We start from the raw sequence: 8,981 nt of genomic DNA on the forward strand, positions 1-8,981 counted from the left end.
GGCCTGCTGGGCTTTATTCCCAGAGGACGTAAAAATATGCATACTCTGGGAATAAAAGCCCTGCAGGCTCTGGACGTGACAGCTCCATGCTGTCGGTTACCGGAGGTAGCCAACATGCTGGAGCGGTCATCCTAGGCCGCGGGACCCCTCCCCCAGTCACGCATAGATACCGGCGATCGCATTAAAGTGAATAGAAAGTAAATAGAAGTTAAAGTTTTAGCTGTCACCGGGAGCCGCTGTATGCATAACAGCAATCATGTAAAAGTTTTTAAAAAGTTTAAAAAAAATTAGGTACCCAAGGCCCCTAGCTTCATCCACAGACCTTACCGCGGCTTGCCACAGATTGCCAGAGTAACTTATTACTCGGGGGGGGGGGGGGGGGGCAGTACACTGTTCTTGGTCACGTGATCGCCGTTATCCAATGGATAACAGCGATCGCGTAAAAGTTAAAAAAAGCTAACGTTTCACCTCTCGTCATGAATCTGATCCATGAGGGGAGGTGAAATTACTTAACTAAGGCCACTGGCAATGTCCCCCGATGGGATCCTTATCCATGGACCTTTCTCAGCTTTGGCGTATGCGCCCTTTGCCAGAATGGCGGACACAAGTGCAGGAACTGACGAGGGCATGGGAATTTTAAATTTTTAATAAATGTATTGTAAAACTTTTTTATACATTTTTTATTTTCATGTGGCTTTTTTTCTACATTGTTGCATTCATAGTCCCATAACGTTATTATTTTTTCAACGATAGAATTCTGTGAGGGCTTGTTATTTGTGTGACGAGCTGTAGTTTTTATTGGTAACATTTTGGTGTACATACAGCTTTTTAAATCAATTTTATAGCATTTTTTTGGATCCAAAATTAACAAAATAAGCATTTTGCCATAGTTTTTTTAGGTTTTTGTTTTTACAGTTTTCGTTGTGCAGGGTAAATAATGTGCCGAATTTATTGTACAGGTCGTTATGGGTACGATTTATACTAAATATGTGGGATTTTTAACATTTTTTTTTAATACAAATAGGGGAAAGTGCACAAAATTTTTTTTTTGTTTATTTTTTTACATTTCTTTATGTCCCTGTAGAGGACACGCACCATAACAGCTATAATTGCTATGATAATGCGTTGCAGGACTGCTGTCCTGCAATGCTTTATTGCTTACAATAGTGGTCATAAGCAATGGCAAGCCGGGACACCAGTATCTGGCATCCTATTACTTTGCAGAGAGCAGATGACGTCACAGAGGGAGCGTACTCCCTCTGTGAACTCTTTTGTATGCCGTGATCTACATAAACTGTGGTATGCATTGCTGTTCTTATCTATCCCCACTGTTGCAGCAGGAGGCCACCTATCAGTAACAGCCAGCTGCTGCTGCTGGATGACACTGGCTCAGCTTCTGAACCTGTGCCATTCACAAGACATAAGTTCACGTCCTGTTGCGTTAAGTACCTCCCAGCCATGACGTAAACGTACATCTTATAACATTAGGGGGTTAAAAAGCATGAACGCAACTGCTTGGATGAGAATTGAACAACTGCTTGGATGAGAACTGAACAATTAACCACAGTCAGGAGACAAGGGGGCACCCGCCGGAGAAGATTCGAGGCCCCTGGATGCTTTTTTAGGTCATATCCCGTGGCGGCCCGCGGCTCAAGAGACATCCAAGATGGCGCCGCCGCTCCAGAAAGGGGGAGGAGCTTCATCCCCGCTCCGCGCCGGAGCTACAGGAACGACCACTCGGCAGTCCAGCTCACCTCAGGCCACCCACAGCAGCCTGGCAGACCCCAGGGACCGGAGATATTCAGCTCCACAGCCACAAAGGCAGCCTAAACCAGCAAGAAGCCAGCCGAGGCAGGCTCCGCCCACCACTACTGCGCCATACTAAAGAAAAAGCTCCCTACCAGGAGCATCAGAGGTAACTCCCCAGACCCTCCAGGACAGAAAGCGGCCCGCAGCTTGGCCGATAAAGGGACAGGGATGGCTACCAGGCTACAGGGGGCACTCCAGCAGCCAGCAAGTACAGACACAGAGCGGGGAGGCAAATGCACAATCCCAAAGGTGGGGGAGGGGATAGAGCACGCACCTCATGACATGCAGGACTTAAAAGAAGAGGTCCACCCCCGATCCCCACCACCTGCGGGTTGTGGAGAGGAGACCCCACAAGAACCCCTACCCAGTGACGGCCGAAAAGATACCCCACATGGGAGCCCTAGAGATACCTCTAGCTCCGCCGCAACAAAATCCGCAAGGGGGCACAACCCACACGAATATGCAAGCCCTACCCCTACATCGGGCACAGATGAGGATGATGAGGAAGACAACGATACATGGGATTGGAAAGCCCACCTAAAAAGCATTCCCACTAGAAGTGAAATAGACGCCTTACTTACAAAGGCGACGAGTTCACAAATGCAAGCCATAGAAGCACTACAAACTGAAATAAAGCATATTGGTCATAGAGTAGCTGACACAGAAGAAGCTCAGACCGAACTCCAGTCGCAGCTCACTGAACATCATAACATCCTGCTAGACCACTCCTCGCAGATTGCTAGCATACTAACCCATCTGGATGACATAGAAAATTGTAATAGAAGAAATAACATCCGTATTCGCGGCCTAAGCGAGGAAGTGGAACCGGTACGCTTGGAACAGTGGGCAATCAAAAGCTTCGGCGATAAACTCAACAGACAAGAAGATAATCCTGTTGAGATAGACAGGATCCACAGAACCCTAGGCCCTAAAACGAAGACCCGGCTAGGCCACGGGACGTCATATGTAGGATCCACTTCTACAAAGAGAAGGAGGAACTCTTACGGAAAACCAGGGAGACGGGCCCAAAAACCTACAAAGACAGCTCTCTCCTGGTACTTCAGGATTTGTCAAGAAGGACACTTCAACTAAGGAGAGCCCTGAGACCAGTGCTGACCGCCTTTAAGGAGAAAAACATCCCATACCGTTGGGGATACAAGCGGGAAGAGATGGAAACTCAGCTATCTTCAGGGGCCTCGGGGACCTACCGAGGTTCCTAGCCAAATTCGAACTCCCTATGATTGCATTACCTGACTGGCCAAAAATTGGGGCCCCGGACCCGCGGCCCCCAAAAGAAGCCAGGCACCTGGTCAGCCCCTCAGGGAAACATTGATTGGAGGAAAGGGGACCCCTCTTACCCAGAGGCCCCTACCTCTTACACCATCTGCCTAACTGCTACTGATGAAATTATCACTGTCGTCGTCCGTGGATGCCAAATTGAAACAAAACCCTTAGACGGGTTCAGACCTTGAAGCCGGGGTTTGGTGGGTGCTGTAAGTCATGCCCTGGTACAGGCTCCCCCAACCTAGGCCAGTAGCATGAGTTGCTGCACTAAAACTAGCTATATCCGTAGTCTTACTTGTTACGTGAATTTACACAGGAGGCGGGGCCTTTTTGGCCTAAGACCTCGCCTCAACATGTTGCAATTGTTTTTTCTAACTTTTTTCTCCCTCATCCTCTACGTCTCCCCTTTTTTCCTCCACCCCCCCCCCCCTTCTAACCGCACAAGGTCTTCCTCCACCAACCCCAGGGGTCTCCTACCCGTGAGCTCCGGCGATGTCCCCCTTAATTTCGTGAGATGGCGTCATTAACAGTGAGTTCATACAATGCTAGAGGCCTAAACAGCCCTAGTAAGAGAAATCAAATTCTATATAGTCTCCATAAGAAGAGAGTAATGATAATTTTCTTTCAGGAAACCCACTTCACTACCGCAAATACCCCTAGCTGCCACAACCGATACTACCCATACTGGTACTATGCCCCTCATCCAGACCGCAAAGTAGGAGGGGTCTCCATAGCATTTCATAGATCATTAAAACCTCAAGCCCTAGAAATAAAAAAGACGACGAGGGGAGATATATATTCTTGAAACTAAAATTGCTAAACAACATGTACACCCTAACTAATTTTTATTTCCCTAACCAGGGGCAGGTGTCCTTCGGCTCCAGAGCTCTTCGGAGACTGTCAGACTTTGCAGAGAACTCGATGATCGTGGCCGGCGGCGACTTCAACGTTCCCTTGGACCCACTCCTGGATACCTCCTCAGGGCGTTCCTCGGTCTCCCACTTGGCTATTCGCAGACTTAAGAAGATGCTGGTGAGTTTACACCTTGTCGACCTGTGGAGATCTCTTCACCCGGCCGACAGGAATTATAGCTGTCACTCACGAGTATACAATACATACAGCAGAATCGACTATATCTTTGTATGACATAAGCTCCTAGACGGGTTCCCTAAATGTTCTATAGGACATTTCATATGGTCAGATCATGCCCCTATACTAGGGGAACTTAAACCCACTAGACAGAACAATAGGGGTTTTAATTGAAAACTTAATTACAATCTCCTCAAGGACCCCCCCATGCCTAGCTGACATAAAAAGGTCAATAGAGGTCTTTCTGGAGGCCCATGCAACCAACTCGACCCCTGCACCTATTAAGTGGGAGGCTCTAAAATGCACCTTGACAGGGGTGTTCATGGCCCACGGAGCGAGGCTTAAAAAAGAAAGATCTTATAACCTCAAGCAGTTGTTTCTGGAACTAGAGACTCGCGAGACGGCCAACAAAGCTCAGAAGTCAGAGACGCTATTAGCAGAAATAATAGACAGACATAAAATCCTAGCCATACTGGACCAGAACACCCTTCACATCAGAGACAGATTCAGGGCGGGCTGCTATGAGTAGGGTGACAAGAGCGGGAGGTGGCTTGCAAGGGCCCTACGCCCCCGAGCCCCCCAGACGAATGTTATGTCCATCTGGGACTCCTCCGGGAGCAAGTTCCATGCACCGAGCGAGATCTTGGAAGTTTTCAGGGCCTATTACGCCGATCTTTACAATATCCCCAGCTCTGAAGAATCAGAGGAGCCCACTCACAGGGAGCAAATAGCTCAATATCTACAACAAAACATACACAGAACTATATCTCAAGTAGAGGCAGAATCTCTCGAGGCAGACCTTTCTCCTGGGGAATTATCCCAGGTCATACAAGACCTGAAACTGGGGAAAAGCCCCGGGCCTGACGGCTTCACACCGAGATTCTATAAAACTTTTGGGGACCAGTTGGCAGAAACCATGCTGGCTGCGTTTAACGCAGTATCTTTGGGGTGCCCATTCCCTCCCCAGGCCTTGCAGGCCAACATAGCGGTAATCTTGAAGCCGGGGAAGGACCCTCGGTCATGCAAAAGCTACAGACATAAACAGTGACCTAAAAAAATTTTTCAAAAATCTTGGCAAACAGATTAAACCCCCTCTAAAATCCTCACGGCCAAACTAACGGCAAAGACACTGTCCATTCTCCCGGACTATTCTAAACCACTTACTCGAGAGGTAATCATAGAGTTAAACCGGGAGCTTGGATGCAATATTTACAAATCAGGAACTACTTGAGCTTGCTCGGGGTTCCCAGGCAGCTAAACTCGAACCTAACCCCATTCGAGGAAATATGTACTGGCGTGGGGGACACTGGAACTCCCAGCAATAACCAATCGTGATGGCAGAAAGGGGGACAAACTCGAAAAATATTGGGAGGCGGGGACCTGGGACCGAGTTGACCTCATCCCGAGGTTAGTAGTTTCCATACTTAGACACCCTGCAGACAACCAAACATGGATTATGTGGTCCATATCCCCCGATTTACATTTCCAGCTGGGTTCCCTGCGATGGCCCCTCACGCCTCCTGCTGGTTCTACAATTGTCAAATTATCCCACTTTTTTGGTTATATTCAACAAAGCAATGTTGTTTCTGTTTCTGAAAACTAATAAACATATTTTTAAAGAACATAAGTAAACAATGTGATGCAGCAGCAAAAAAGGCAAATACAATTCTGGGATCTATTAGAAGAAGCACAGAGTCTGGATTGCGAGAAGTAATTATACCCCTCTACTCTTCCTTAGGGTGCGTTCACACGAGCGCATAAACGGCGCGTTTTTGCGACCAAACGTATATACGTGACCATCTGAGGCAATGGTTTCAAATGTATTCGTTCACATGGGCGATTTTACGGCGCGTAAAAACGGCAACCCGAAAAAAAAACGGAACATATGCGACCGAAATACGCGGCAACGCATATTCGATGGCCGAAAAGATACTTTGCAAAGTAGGAACAAACGAAAATACGCTTTCTAGCTCTGGTCGTGATCGGCGAAAAACGTTCTCTCCGGCGATTATACGTTGCGCTCGTGCGAACGTAAATACGCCTACGCTCGTGTGAACGCACCCTTAGTCAGGCCTCATCTGGAATACTGTGTCTAGTTCTGGGCATCCCAATTAAAAAAGACATCAGCAAACTGGAGCAAGTTCAGAGAAGAGTTACTAGGATGGTGAACAGTCTGCAAACCATGTCCTTTGAGGAATGGTAAAGGATCTGGGAATATTTAACTTGCAAATAAGAAGGCATTGCGAGTCATTTATTCTGGGCACAATAAAGATGATCTAGACCAATGGAAGTAAGTGCAGACCTTCATTAAGAAGATACCCCTTGATGCTGCTTCATATACATGTGGACTACCTTACAATAAAGAGTGTGTTGGACATACGTAGGTGAGGTTCGGCCTCAGTAAAAGCCAAATGTGCACACATGTAGAGAGACAGTTGAGGGTCATGCAGGCCTGATTACCACAAACCATTAGTCAGCGTATGCTTAGCAAAAAGACTAGGGCCCCTCTGTTTATGTTTCAGAGACATTTCCTTGGGAATCATTATCAATTTCTCCTTCTTTGCTCCAGGACAATCCATCAGAATGTATTATGTTTAACACAGACTATGTGCAGCAAGATGTTATTGCTAGATTAACCCATATTGTTCATAGATTTACTAATTATTCTTCCAGTTGAAGTGTAAGCCACACAGCGGAATCTCGCGCTTTGGCCGCAGCAAAAAAACGCAAGATTTTCGCCGGGAGAAGCGCTGCTTCAAAACCCGCGGCACTTAGCTGCGGGTTTTCAAGCAGCCCGGCCGCTCGCTCTTCCACTGCGGCCGGCGCTCCCATAGAGGAGAGCGCGGCCGCAGCGGAGGAAGAAAAAGAATGAGCATGCTGTGGCCAGCTAATCCGCGCCGCAGTGCCGGCTTCTGAGAAATCTCTTCCACATGGCTGGCTAATCCCGGGATTAGTGGCCGCAGGCGGATTTGCGGCAGCGAAATTCCGGACGGAATTTCCGCAGCAAATCCGCCCCGTGTGAACCCAGCCTAAAACTAATATTGTGATTTTAAGCAGTTAACCCCTTAGTGATGGAGCCAAATTTTGAAAATCTGATATGTGTCACTTTAACATAGAATAACTCAGTAAAGGTTTTGCATAGCCAAGTGATTCTGACTTTTTTTTTGACATATTCTGCTTCATTTTGGTGGTAAAAAAATAGACCAATAGAATGTGTATATTTATTAAAAGTGCCAATATTGAGAACATTTTGAAAAATTTTTTTATTTTTTTTCACATTCTTAGCTGCAATATCTCAAATATGTGCAAACATACTGTACAAATTTTTGAAAATATAAATATTTCTCTGTTTACTTTATTCTGGAAGCAAATTTGAAAAACTTTAGTTTTTTTTTTAAACCATTTAGGAGACGTACAAATTTAACATTAATAGAGATGAGCGAACACCAAAATGTTCGGGTGTTCGTTATTCGGAACGAACTTCCCGGGATGCTCGAGGGTTCGTTTCGAACAACGAACCCCATTGAAGTCAATGGGCGACCAGAGCATTTTTGTATTTCGCCGATGCTCGCTAAGGTTTTCATGTGTGAAAATCTGGGCAATTCAACAAAGTGATGGGAACGACACAGAAACGGATAGGGCAGGTGAGGGGCTACATGTTGGGCTGCATCTCAAGTTCCCAGGTCCCACTATTAAGCCACAATACCGGCAAGAGTGGGCCCCCCCCTCCCAACAACTTTTACTTCTGAAAAGCCCTCATTAGCATGGCATACCTTTGCTAAGCACCACACTACCTCCAACAAAGCACAATCACTGCCTGCATGACACTCCACTGACACTTCTCCTGGGTTACATGCTGCCCAACCGCCCCCCCTCCCCCCCCGCACAGCGCACACCAAAGTGTCCCTGGGCAGCCTTCAGCTGCCCTCATGCCACACCACGCTCATGTCTATTTAGAATTGCGTCTGCCATGACGAGGGACCGCAGGCACACACTGCAGAGGTTGGCACGGCTAGGCAGCGACCCTCTTTAAAAGTGGCGGAGCGATAGCCCACAATGCTGTACAGAAGCAATGAGAAATAGAATCCTGTGCCACCGCCATCAGGAGCTGCACACGTGGGCATAGCAATGGGGAACCTATGTGCCACACACTATTCATTCTGTCAAGGTGTCTGCATGCCCCAGTCAGACCGGGCTTTTTAATTCATAGACACAGGCAGGTACAACTCCCTATTGTGAAGTCCCTGTCGACCCACAGCATGGGTGGCTCCCTGGAACCCACCGGCGGTACACAGAAATATCCCATTGCATTGCCCAACACAGCTGAGGTAGTAATGTCGTGCTTAATGCAGGTGGGCTTCGGCCCACACTGCATGCCCCAGTCTGACTGGGGTTCTTTATAAGTGTACAGATGTAGTAAAAACTCCGTGTGCACCTACAGCATGGGTGGGTGCCAGGAAGCCACCGGCGGTACATAGAAATATCCCATTGCATTGCCCAACACAGCTGAGGTAGTAATGTTGTGCTTAACCCTTTCCAATCCAATTTGTATATGGTTTTCCTAGGGGGCTTACTCTTTTTCTGCTGTTATACAACGGCGCTATATGCTGGCTAAAGCCAGTACTGCATGAGCTGACACGTAGGATAGGCTCCGACAGCAGAGAGGCTGGCAATATACAGTAAGAGAACCCCGACGGACGTCTACCAACAACGGAGCTGTACAGCCTTAAACCCTAATGTCTTCACAGGTCACACAGTGGACTGGAAAGGGTTAATGCAGGTGGGTTTCGGCCCACACT

Source organism: Eleutherodactylus coqui, chromosome 1, assembly GCF_035609145.1.
Source record: "Eleutherodactylus coqui strain aEleCoq1 chromosome 1, aEleCoq1.hap1, whole genome shotgun sequence".
Lineage (NCBI taxonomy): Eukaryota > Metazoa > Chordata > Amphibia > Anura > Eleutherodactylidae > Eleutherodactylus > Eleutherodactylus coqui.